Source organism: Bos javanicus, chromosome 29 (assembly GCF_032452875.1).
Source record: "Bos javanicus breed banteng chromosome 29, ARS-OSU_banteng_1.0, whole genome shotgun sequence".
In the NCBI taxonomy this organism is placed as follows: domain Eukaryota; kingdom Metazoa; phylum Chordata; class Mammalia; order Artiodactyla; family Bovidae; genus Bos; species Bos javanicus.
The window spans coordinates 30,798,584-30,811,767 of record NC_083896.1 but is presented as its reverse complement, the minus strand read 5'-3'; positions in this window follow the sequence as shown (position 1 = coordinate 30,811,767).

Below are 13,184 nucleotides of genomic sequence, written 5' to 3'. Positions count from 1 at the left end.
CTCTAATTTTCTTGAGGAGATCTCCAGTCTTTCCCATTCTATTGTTTTCCTCTATTTCTCTGCATTGATCACTGAGAAAGGCTTTCTTATCTCTCCTTTGGAACTCTGCATTCAAATGGGTATATCTTCCCTTTTCTCCTTTGCCTTTAGCTTCTCTTCTTTTCTCAGCTCTTTATAAGGTCACCTCAGACAACCATTTTGCCTTTTTGCATTTCTTTCTCTTGTGGATGGTCTTGATCACTGCCTTCTGTACAATGTCATGAACCTCTGTCCGTAGTTCTTCTATGGAGCCCTGGTCTCCTCCATGCTAAAGCAAGGATACAGTGCCTGGAGTGCTGGTGGAATTAAATGAAATGTTCACGCAGGGCACAGAGCCCCGACCTCGACACTGGACATGCTCTGTAGCTGCTAGTACTCCATTCGTGTTGTGGGTGGTGCTTACGATTAAGGGTGGAAGGAAGGCTACCCTGGTGGCTCAGTGATGATGAGTCTGCCTGCCAATGCAGAAGACACAGGTTCAATCCCTGGTCCAGGAAGATGCCACATGAAGTCCATATGTCACAATTATTGAGCCTGTGCTCTGGAGTCCAGGAGCCAAAACTACCGAGCCCACAGGTCACAACTACTGAAGCCTGTACACCCTAAAGGCTGTGCTCTACAACTAGAAAAGCCACTGCAGTGAGAGGCCTGTGCACTGCAAGTGGAGAGTAGCCCCCACTCTCCACAACTAGAGAAAAGCTCACACAGCAGTGAAGACCCAGCACAGCCCGAAATAAATGAAGTTATTGTGGATGGAAAGTCATTGAAGGAGTTAGGGGTTGCACAGAAGGAGCACCCAGCCTCCTCTGACCCTAGGTTAGCTCCACCCCCTTCATCAAAGTCCCAGGCATCATCCAGGTGCACCCGAGTACCAGCCACGGTATCCCAGGATGCAGACATCACAGCAGCAACCAAAGACGTCTGTTTTCCTCAGAGTAGAAAATAAGAGGATCAGAAAAAAGCAGGTGCCCTCCCCTGACCCAAATCCTGCTGAAGAACCCAGAGCTGGTCTTCTATCCCCACCCCAGCCAGGGTGGCTTTGCCAGGACCCCTTGGAAGGAAGCCTAGCCCCCAGGTTGCTGACATGGCAGCAGCGACCAGCAGGCAGGTGTGCAGGCAGGACGTGCTCACAGGAGAGAACAGATTGAGAGGGGCTTCGGAGAGTCTCCGGCACAGATGCTGACGCAGAAGGGAGACTCTTCCCTGTGTTCCATCTTCCCGCCCCTCCCAGCAAGCTGAGGAGTGGGGCAAGGAATCTGAGATGGATCAGACCTGTTCATTTGAGTTCAGCAAGGTCTAACACCTCCTCTTCTAACCTGCGCAATTGAGGCTGGGACCCTGGAGGTCAACGTGGAGACATAGTTAATAAAGCCTACATGTGGAGGTCTGCACCACCCCCAACTATGAGCATTTGTTATCTGACTGTGGCAAGCGCAGATGAGTTTTGCACAGATGACAAAACAAATGCATAATAAATCTGTGTTTGTGTGTATCCAGGCTTGTGTGTTTGTGTGTGTGTCCATGCATGTGTGTGTGGGGGCATGTGTGTTTTGGGATAAAGAGGGTGAAGCGATAGGAAATGTACAGATTTTCATTTAATTTCACTTGCTAATCAATATTAAAAGAATGAGGATGGGACCTAGAGAAATAGGACAAAGGCGTAACACGGAGGCTTTTTCCTGTTGGTTATTGTTGTTGTTCAGTCACCGAGTCATGTCTGACTCCTGTGACCCCATGGACTGTAGCCCACCAGGCTCCTCTGTCCATGGGATTCCCCAGGCAAGAATACTGGAGTGGCTTGCCATTTCCTTTGCCAGGGGATCTTCCCCACCCAGGGATCAAACCCACGTCTCTTATGTCTCCTGCATTGGCAGGCAGATTCTTTACCACTAGCTCACCTGAAAAGCCCATTAAAACATTGTCCTTTCAGATCAGCCTCTGACACGAAACTAATTGTAACCTCTAATGGGGCTCTCAGAGAAGGCAATGGCACCCCACTCCAGTACTCTTGCTTGGAAAATCCCATGGACGGAGGAGCCTGTTAGGCTGCAATCCATGGGGTCGCTAAGAGTCGAACACTACTGAGCGACTTCACTTTCACTTTTCGCTTTCATGCATTGGAGAAGGAAATGGCAACCCACTCCAGTGTTCTTGCCTGGAGAATCCCAGGGAAGAGGGAGCCTGGTGAGCTGCCGTCTATGGGGTCGCACAGAGTTGGACACGACTGAAGTGACTTAGCATAGCATAGCATAGCAATAGGGCTTTATAACCCTTTAGCGTAGGACACACAGCCTGCCACTGAGAAGATGCTCCAAGGCATTTGCTTCCCAGAGCTTAGACTCCTTCACATCAAGCTTCATCTGTGGTACACTTACCTGTGTATCTGGCCATCTCACCTAGCAGATAGTGGGCCCTTTAAGGACAAGACCTGGATTCATCTTGAAATTCCCAGTGCTGAGTACAGTGGTTGGTACCTAGTGATGAGCAAATGAAAGAGTGAATTACACGTGAATGAATACATCTCTAAATTCCTTCTGATTTCTCTGAGGCTGTTTCTAATTCTAAAATAAGAGTCGATGTGTACCACATGAGCGCACAGACAATAAATGCTATTACATCTCTCAGGAGGGGAAGATCGCTTTCAGCTAGAATGGTTGGGAAAGGTTTTAAAGAGAAAATGTGATTTCAACTGAGACTGGAGAAGGCACAGTATCTGAATATGTTGATGGAGTGGGAGGACCTTGTAGGAGGAAGGAAGGGGGCAGAGCTAAGAAAGAGCAACCCCTCTCACCACTGGGCTCCTTGTCCGTATCTGATCTATATGGGAAAAGGAGAAGTGAAGTTGGCTTTTTTCCTCTCTCCCTCTGCATCCACTTCAGAATTCTCAGAGCAAGCGTGTCATCGGATTCACTCTTCACACGTGATGCTTCATAGTGAAAGATTTGGGGGTAGAAGTGGCAGAGTCATAAGGTGACCAAATGTCCCAGTTTGTCAGGGAACAGTGATTTCCTCAGACTCTTGAGAGTCCCTTGGACTGCAAGGAGCTCAAACCAGTCAATCCTAAAGGAAATCAACACTGAATATTCATTGGAAGGACTGATGCTAAAGCTGAAGCTCCAATCCTTTGGCCACCGATAGGAAGAGTCGACTCATTGGAAAAGACCCTGATGCTGGTAAAGATTGAAAGCAGCAGGGGAAGGGGGTGACAGAGGGTGAGATGGTTGGATGGCATCACAGAATCAGTGGACATGAGTTTGAGCAAACTCCAGAAAATGGTGAAGGACAGGGGAGCCTGGTGTGCTGCAGTCCGTGGGGTCGCAAAGAGCCAGACATGACTCAGTGACTAGCACTTCTGCGTCATCAGCTCTCTCAGGCTACAGGGCTCAGCACACCTTAGACTACTGAGGCCCCGTGACTCCCCACACATGCTATCAGATTCAGTGAGCAGCCAGTCAGCATTCATAAGGGTCCCTGCTTGGGCGGGGCCAGAGCCCAGGGGTGGCAGGGGGTGGCCAACTGGTTTCACAGACTCTTTGGAATCCTTGGCCCCAGTGGGCCAGTAGGCCCCAAGCCACTCTCGCTACATCAGACTGAGATTTGGGGGAAGGGATGAGGTGAAATGGGAAGAATTCCAATTCATGTCCAGGAAAAAAGAGGATTTATGGATAAAACAAAGTCAGCTAACTGTACTTTTCCCATTTTTATTTTTTAATTTTCAAGCCTACTGAAGGTTGAAAGTATAATACGAATGAAAACGCATATACCTTTCCTTGAACTTGCTTTTCCAATTGCTTACATTTTGCTCTATTTGCTCGAGATTGCTCTCAGTGTTTTTGCTAAACTGTTTGAAAATTAGTTATAGGTATCTTGAAATTCAACGTCTGAAGTACTTCAGCATGCCTCGCCTAAGAACGACGTATTATCCTACATAAGCACAATGCTTTTTTCACTCCAAGACACTTACCTCCCAAGACACTGATACAATATTATCTAGTGTGTGCGGCTGTGTGCTCAGTTGCTCAGTCTGACTCTTTGTGACCCCGTGGACTGTAGCCCACCAGGCTCCTTTGTCCACGGGCTTTCCCAGGCAAGAATATTGGAGTGCGTTGCCATTCCCCTATCCAGGGGATCTTTCCCACCCAGGGATTGAGCCCACATCTCCTGCATTGGCAGGTGGGTTTTTTAACCACTGTGTCCCCTGGGAAGCCCTTTATTATCTAATTGATTCCCCATATAAAATTTTTCCCAATTGTCTTAGTAATGTTTTGATTCAAGACCCAATTAAAAATCCTCTACTCCTTTCTCTTGTTTTGGTCTTTTAAGACAGATAGTTTTGGAGTACAGGCTAACGTGGCATATCTCATAATCTAAATTTGAGTGTTTGTTCCTTCACTGTCAAGTTCAGATTAGACAGTTTTGGAAGAAGTACTACAGAGGTGACATATCCTTCAAAGCCCAGCATGTCAGGGAGCTCAGTGTCACTGTGTTTCAGCCTTGATAATGATGCCAGAATTCGCCACCATAAAATCTCCTTTGTAGATAATAAATAATCCATGGGGTAAGTCCATGTGAATATCTAATGGAATTTTAGATGAAATTTTCTAATGGAACTTATGTAATGAATTTACCATCCAGTGATGCCCTTTGTCCAAATAAATCATTGTACTAATACTTATCAGAGGTGAGTTTTCTATCATTTTTTCTCCATATATAGGTTAGCATTCTTCTGTAAAGAATGGTACGTCATCACACACGCATATACACACTTATTTATTAACCTTTTATCTTGAAATAATTAAAGACTCATAAGAAATTGCACACACAAAAATATGACAAACAGGCTCAGGGTACCCAAGCCGAACCTTCACTCAAAGATAAGATCCTACGTAGTACATTATCAAATCCAGGAAATTGACATTGGTGGAATGTGTTAGCAAGACTATAGACTTGATATTTTTATAGTCATGTTAATTTTTTTTTTTTTTAAGTGAGAGTGATATATTTTCCTGGTTTGGTGCCAGGATTTTGCTGACTTCATAAAATAAGTTAGAAGTGTTTACTACTCTTTTTTTGAAAAAGATTTTATAATATTGACACTATTTCAATAAATGATTGAAATAAAGTATATAGATTTTTTATGAATTTCACTTTAAAATTTTTTTCCATTGTATTCTAATTGTTTAATGTCTCTTTGAACTCATTTTTTTCCCCATTGTATTACTATCTACTGCCAACATTATTCTTTTTGATGCTCAAAATATCTCACATTTGGCTAGTGAGCACCCCTTCAAGCCAGCTCATGTATCTTGTTGATAAGTTACCATCAGTTTCTGAGCTATCCTTTGATTTCTGTTACAAGGTGTCGGAGGTTCCAGATCTATATTTAGCCATTTCTCCAAGGGACTTGATTCTTTCTTTTTTTTTTTTTCCCAATTTTATTTTATTTTTAAACTTTACATAATTGTATTAGTTTTGCCAAATATCAAATGAATCCGCCACAGGTATACATGTGTTCCCCATCCCGAACCCTCCTGGGCCGTCCCAGTGCACCAGCCCCAAGCATCCAGCATCATGCATCGAACCTGGACTGGCAACTCGTTTCCCACATGATACTTTACATGTTTCATTGCCATTCTCCCAAATCTTCCCACCCTCTCCTCTCCCACAGAGTCCATAAGACCGTTCTATACATCAGTGTCTCTTTTGCTGTCTCGTACACCGGGTTATTGTTACCATCTTTCTAAATTCCATATATATGCGTTAGTATACTGTATTTATGTTTTGCCTTCTGGCTTACTTCACTCTGTATAATAGGCTCCAGTTTCATCCACCTCATTAGAACTGATTCAAATGTATTCTTTTTAATGGCTGAGTAATACTCCATTGTGTATATGTACCACAGCTTTCTTATCCATTCATCTGCTGATGGACATCTAGGTTGCTTCCATGTCTTGGCTATTATAAACAGTGCTGCAATGAACATTGGGGTACACGTGTCTCTTTCCTTAGTGTGTATGCCCAGCAGTGGGGTTGCTGGATCATAAGGCAGTTCTATTTCAGTTTTTTAAGGAATCTCCACACTGTTCTCCATAGTGGCTGTATTTTTTTCCCCTTTGAAACTTTGATCCTGATTCCAAGCCCTGGTTTCTTTTGGTGGGGAAGCTGATTTAAGTATAAGATCTAGGCACTAGGTATGCTAATTGCTACTGGATTTTAAGATCCTTCCAATTCTTATTGATTCCCCTTATTTAAATCCAGTGTCCCACAACTCTTCCTCATAGCTCAGATGGTAAACAATCTGCCTGCATTGCAGGAGACCTGGGTTTGATCCCTGAATCAGGAAGATCCCCTGGAGAAGGAAATGGCAATCCACTGCAGCATTCTTCCATGGACAGAGGAGCCTGGCGGGCTACAATCCATGGAGTCACAAAGAATGGGACACAATTGAAGCGACTAACACACACATGTCCTTATCCCTAGCTCCTATCATCATCAATGTATTTAACTCACCTGCTGAGTCATTCAACAGTTTTAGAATTACTATACCAATACTGGGAGGGATTGGGGGCAGGAGGAGAAGGGGACGACAGAGGATGAGATGGCTGGATGGCATCACTGACTGGATGGACGTGAGTCTGAGTGAACTCCGGGAGTTGGTGATGGACAGGGAGGCCTGGCGTGCTGCGATTCATGGGGTCGCAAAGAGTCGGACACGACTGAGCGACTGATCTGATCTGATCTGATACCAATACTACTCACTACCAACATCAAACATACAATGTAAGTTCAAGGTGTCTTTACAGTTCTTTTTTTAAAAACTAACCTATCAGGGCCTTCCCACTGGCTCACTAGGTAAAGACACTGCCTGCAATACAGGAGACACAGGACATGTGGGTTCAACCCCTTGGGAAGATTCCCCGGAGGAAGAAATGGCACCCCACTCCAGTGTTCTTGCCTGGAGAATCCCAGGGATGGGGGAGCCTGGCAGGCTACAGTCCATGGGGTCACGAAGAGGTAGACACAACTAACCAACTGGGGAGAAGGCAGTGGCAACCCCACTCCAGTACTCTTGCCTGGAAAATCCCATGGACAGAGGAGCCTGGTAGGCTGAGTCCATGGGGCCGCTGAGAGTTGGGCATGACTGAGGGACTTCACTTTCACTTTACACTTTCATGCATTGGAGAAGGAAATGGCAACCCACTCCAGTGTTCTTGCCTGGAGAATCCCAGGGATGGGGGAGCCTAGTGGGCTGCTATCTATGGGGTCGCGCAGAGTCTGACACGACTGAAGCGACTTAGCAGCAGCAGCAGCAAGCAACTGAGCTCATCAGGATTTACACTGGAACACTGGGCTCAAGAGTTCGTGAATTAATTATTTATTTTCTGCTTGGTTGTATTCTCAATTTGATATGTGGTTGGCTTCCAGTTTTAAGATTTGCTTTGGAAGTTACTGACTTAATTTTATTTTAAACTGTATGAAACACTTATACAATTTATAAGACAAAACTATATGAAAAAGATATATTCACAGAAATCTCATTTTTGTCCATAATGATTCCTTCCCCCATCCCATGCCTTGTAGTAACCACTTTCCTTAGTTTGTGGTTCATGCTTCTTGCATTTCTTTTTGCAAAAGCGAGGAAATAAGTTTGTTTTCTTCTCTTTTTTTTATATAAAAGGTAACATACTATGTACTCTTTCACACCTTACATTTCGCTCTTAACAATATATCCTGAACATCATTGCATATCAGTTCCTAGAGAGCATCTTCATTATTTTTTACATTGTGTATACTGTCCTGTGTGGTGTGCTATTCCATGTATCTACTATAGCAGGCACTTCAGTTGATTCCAATGTTTTCTTACAATAAATAGCACCACAGTGAATAACCTTATCACAAGGGTTTATATTTGTGGAAGTGTATTGCAGGATAAATCCCAACAAGAATAATTGCTGGCTCAAAAGGTAAATGCCTAGTTTTGTTCAATATGAAGGAATCTTCTCTGTGGAGACTCATCACCTTACTCTTATATCAGCAATTTATGAGAGTATCTATTTCCTTGCCCAAAGTGTGTATCGTCAACTTTTTCAATTCTGCTGCTCTGATAAGTAAAAAAATAAAAATAAAAAAATAGCAGCAGAATGTAGTTTTATTTTTCATTTTTCCAATTGAGTAAGTTTCAGCAGTTTTATACATATTTGAAGACTATTTGTGTCTATTTTCCTCTGAAGTGTCTGTTTCTCCTGCTCATGTTTCTTGCAGGTTTTGAACTTTCATTTCTTGATTTTTGAATGTTCTTTATATACGAAGAAGCTATCAGCTCTTTATCTATGATGTATATTAAATATACTTTTTCCAAGTTTGTTGCTTATCTTTGGACTTTTTCATCTTTCTGCCATGAAAGAATTTTGTTTTGTTTTAATATTTTGGCCATTTTTCTTCTTTTAAATCTGGATTTTGAATTATGATTAGCAAAGCTTTCTCCATAACCAGATTATAAAGAAATTCATCCATATTTTTTTAAGTACCTTATTTTATATAAGGAAATACTCATGTGGTTTCCTTTTTTTTAACATTTAAATCTCTGATATATTTAGAGTATATTTTGGAAGATGGTGTGAGATATGAATGCATTTTTATATTTTCCCAATGGCTATCTACTTTTCCAACCCTTTATTAAAAGGTCCACCTACTTCCCAGAACTTCTTAAATTTGGAGTTCTTCCACACTAAATAAGTCCTACAATCAATATTAGTCATGTGGGTTTTTCTTTTTGTACTTTTTTGGTGTGATACTTCCAAGCCTAGAAAGAAAGAGAAGATCCAGGGGGGCGGGGGCAGGGGGAAGGACTAAGGGTTAGAAATGCAGAGTTTCTAAATAGACATATTTTGCTTATTTTTAAGAAATACATGCTAATGACAAATATATTTTCGAAGAAATACACACTAATGGCAAAAATTCACATAGTACAAAAAGTTGAACAGTGAAAGGTGAAAAACATCCTCTTAGATAGCAGCTGGTCTTCCCTGATAGCTCAGTTGGTAAGGAATCCTCCTGCGATGCAGGAGACCCTAGTTCGATTCCTGGGTCAGGAAGATCTGCTGGAGATGGGATAGGCTACCCACTCCAGTATTCTTGGGCTTCCCTTGTGGCTCAGCTGGTAAAGAATCTGCCTACAATGTGGGAGACCTGAGTTTGATCCCTGGGTTGGGAAGATCCCCTGGAGAAGGGAAAGGCTACCCACTGCAGTATTCTGGCCTGGAGAATTCCGTGGACTGTGTAGCCCATGGGGTCCCAAAGAGTTGGACACGACTGAGTGACTTTCACTTCACTTTGAGACAGCAGCCACTGTTGCCAGTTTCTTATGTATCGGTCCACATGTGTCTGTGCAGAGAGGAAAAATGAGAGAGAGAAAGAGAGATGGAGAAATGCTTTAAACTAAAGAGGTGGAAAGTGAGCTTGTACCTATAAAAGGCCTGTTAAGTGTCAAGAAAGTAAAGATTATCACTCTATCTGCCAATGATCAGTATTTTCCAACGGTTCTGTATTGTCATTCCATTTTACAGATGAGAAATCAAAGTTCAGAGAGGTGAAGTGACTTGTTGAAAGACCTCAACTAGCAACGGGAGGTTCCAGATTTGAATCAACACAGTCCCCTCTGTACCAGGATGTGAACAGGGAAGGAGTGGGTGGTCTCCACCTATTAGTGGCTGCTTGGGGCTCCTGAAGGCACACTGTCACCACCCCCAGAATGACTTGGCAGTGGGGAGCAAAGGGATGTCCAGGTTGTGCCAAGAATGAACATGTCATGGCATAGTCATGTGGTCCTTGATGGGAAGTTCCCCATGATGGAAAGGGAGGTTCATGCAACAGGGCAAAATCTCCCATCCTCAAACACTTTGGAGTTTTTTCTAAACCCTGATACAAGGAGAGAAAAAATTCAAAAGATATACTGGATTATGTCAAGAAACATTAGCAGCTGTGACTCAAAGATACATGGGAGGGCGCATATCTCTTGACTCAGAGGGGTCCTTTTCTTAGTCACTTTGCAGCTTTTACCACACTTTAATCTTTTAGAGAAAGAAAGTGATTTACAAAGTGGGGGGGAGGTAAAAATAAAAGATTGCAACAGAAGGATTTGCTTCACAACAGCAGTTCGTGGCAGCATGCAAGGAAAATATAGAGAAGAAAGCATTGTTATTCTATTCCAGAGAGAGGGTTTTTGAATACCCAAGTAGATGGGTGTCAATTTCTGTGTATTAAAACATTCAAAACACAGCTCTTTCTCACAGAAGTTCTTTCTATTGTAGTGGAGACATATTTTTTTCTCATCTTTAGGGATTACAACTCTGCAGAAGAGCACTGGCTAAATGGGGATGCAGAGTGTGGGAGGCAGCTCCCCTGGAAAATTCTCACATTGTCTGTCTTTGGTTCCCTGGAGATTTTTACTGCTTCTGGAATAGGGTCCTTGAACTGTTCCAATTCTTGAGATCCTGGATATTGGATTAGGGTGGCCCTTTGCAGGAGCCACTTCATCAGTATATGGCAGAGTTTCAGCTGATGATCAAGTCTATGTTTTCCCATTCCACTTTCTTTCCTGTATCCCCAATTATGACCACCACAAAAGGAGGTGGGAGCACTAGAATTCTGGAGTCTGTGTATATGTACAGTCTATGTGCTTTTTGATCACCAACTGCAAACCTGAACTTCTCTCCCAAGGATGTTGCGGGCCTTGCATGGGTGTCCATCTCTGCAAGGATGCTGCAGGCCTTATGTGGATGCTCAACTTTGCAAGGATGCCCAGTTTTCATGGTTACCCATCTTTACATGGACAGCCATCTTCACATAGATGCTCACACAATCAGCTATTTGCTCAGACATAAGCTCCACCACAGCACCTAACCTCTGACCTCCCAGCCTTCCATTAATTCGCCTTTTCCTCATTCTTTACTTAATGCCCTTCAACTCCTACTCTACTCAGATTCTAGCCAAGGGAATATGCTATTCCCGCTCAGATTTTTTCATTTGTACAGTCAGGAATATTCCCTTGCTCTTCCTAGCAGATCTCCACACCCTTTCCCATTTAAAAATTCTATTAAAAACCCATGATTTATAGCAAATCTCCCTTGAGTTTTTCAAATGTTTCAAATAACTCCATTCTCACCCTTTAGCATCTGTCTTCCCATCCATCAACTAGCGTATTTATTAGGCACTTGCTATGTGCTAGACATTGTGCTAATATGAGGGAAAATGACATTTGTGTTATACAGTTTGCAAGGCATCTTCACATCTGCTTTCCTATATAATCTCCACAACAGCTCAAAGTAGGAAGGGCAGAAATAATTACTAATCCCATATTGCAGATTAGAAAACTAAGGCCCAGAGGGTCAGGTGGCTGCCAGGAAGTGACAAACCCCCAAATTCAAACAGAGCTCCTTTCGATAGCTCAGGCGCTTTGTATCAAGCCTCAGGCGGCATGTGTGTGTGCCCCTGCGTGTGCCCCTCCCCCCGGTCCATACTCAAACCTACACAGCCTGTCTTTATATTTGTAATTATTCGTAAGCATGTTTTTCTCTGTTTTTCTAATGTGTTTGTTCTGTCTTCTCTGTAATCAATAAGGTCCCCTTAGACCACAGCCCAGAGTGGCTCTCCAAGCTCGGTGTCAAAAGGGGTAGAGAAAGTCAGATAAATCCACGGCTCTTCAGAGCAAAGCGGGATAAAGGTTTCGATCTGTACAGATGCTGTCCCATCTAAAATGGCAGTGAGAGGTACTGAGAGCCCATGCAGGTGGGCTCCCTGGAACTTTACCCGTTTAATAAGTATTAGTGATTTTTGGAGCCATTTCCATTCCTTCAACACAACCCCGAACAAATCAGCTCTGAGTCTCCTTTCCAGTAGTTCTCCCTTCCCTCCACACAAAAGCCGGTGAGGATGAAAAGCCCCCATGGTGGGCATCTAATTATCATCAAACTGCAAACCCATTTCTCAAGGATCCTTCCCCATTGCTAGAGAACTGGATTAATCAGCACGGCGCACAGTGGTTTTGCATCTCTTAATTTACTAGCAAACACTCCTTCTCTCCTGAGAGGAGCTGTTTTGTTACATGTAATTAGACCATGTATGCAACCCTACGTGGGACTTGTTATTTTTGCACAGGAGGATTACAGAGCCGTCTCCAGGTGGGGAATGGTGACATGCTACAGGGACAAAGGTATGCTGGCTGCATGTTCATTTGCAAACCTCCTCTGGCCCAGCGCGGGAGGCTCGTTGGGGAGATGGGAAGGCTGGAGGCCCACGTGGGCTCAGCTCATCTGACTAATTGTCTGGGGCAGGAGGTTTGGAAGATAATGGCTGAAGCATATGGTTTCTACTGCTTCTGAGATTTTTCTGCCTCCCAAGAGCAAGGCCAGCAACAGCCGTCCTGGGTCTGAAGGGTGTGGTGGTAACTTCAGAACCCCTCCTTCTCAGGACACGTGCAGGGGACTGGGACATTTAGGCAGAGCTGCATCTGATTCCAGGGAACAGAGAGGTGGCGGGGCTTCAGAGACTCAGAGACCCAGATCTCTCTGGACCTTAATCTCCAATCTTGGGGCTTTTCCTTGTGAATGCTGATCCTTCGCAAGACCTCAAGGAAACATCACCCTCTGGGAAAAGCTCTTGAAGCTCTCAATCCCACCAGAAGCAAAAGGAAAAGAGAGCACTGGAGTTCCAATCCAGTCTGTTTCAAAACCTCTCCACCCACTTGCTTAGAACCTCTGCTCATCACTCAGATGGTAGTAGGAAAAGCTGTTTAGAATTCGAATCGGTCACTAAAAAAAATCCTACATTTGCATTTGTCCTTGGCTGTCTTTATTAATGATGAGGATACAGGGGTCTGTCCAGAATACTTAGGGTCGAGTACTGCACAGCAGCAAGAGGTCCCCTGGTCAGACAGGAAGAGAAGAGACTTGACAGGAACCCTCCTGACCCATCCTAGATCCCAGTTCCTGCTGCATCACTTACTGGCTGTGCGACCTTGGGCAAGTCATCAGCTCTCTGAGCCTCCATCTCTGCAGACATCTGAGGCGGATAATAGCAGGAACGTCTGACCTACTTCTCAGCGCCTTGGTGAGGATCAAATGAGATAATGGACATGCAAGAGCTTT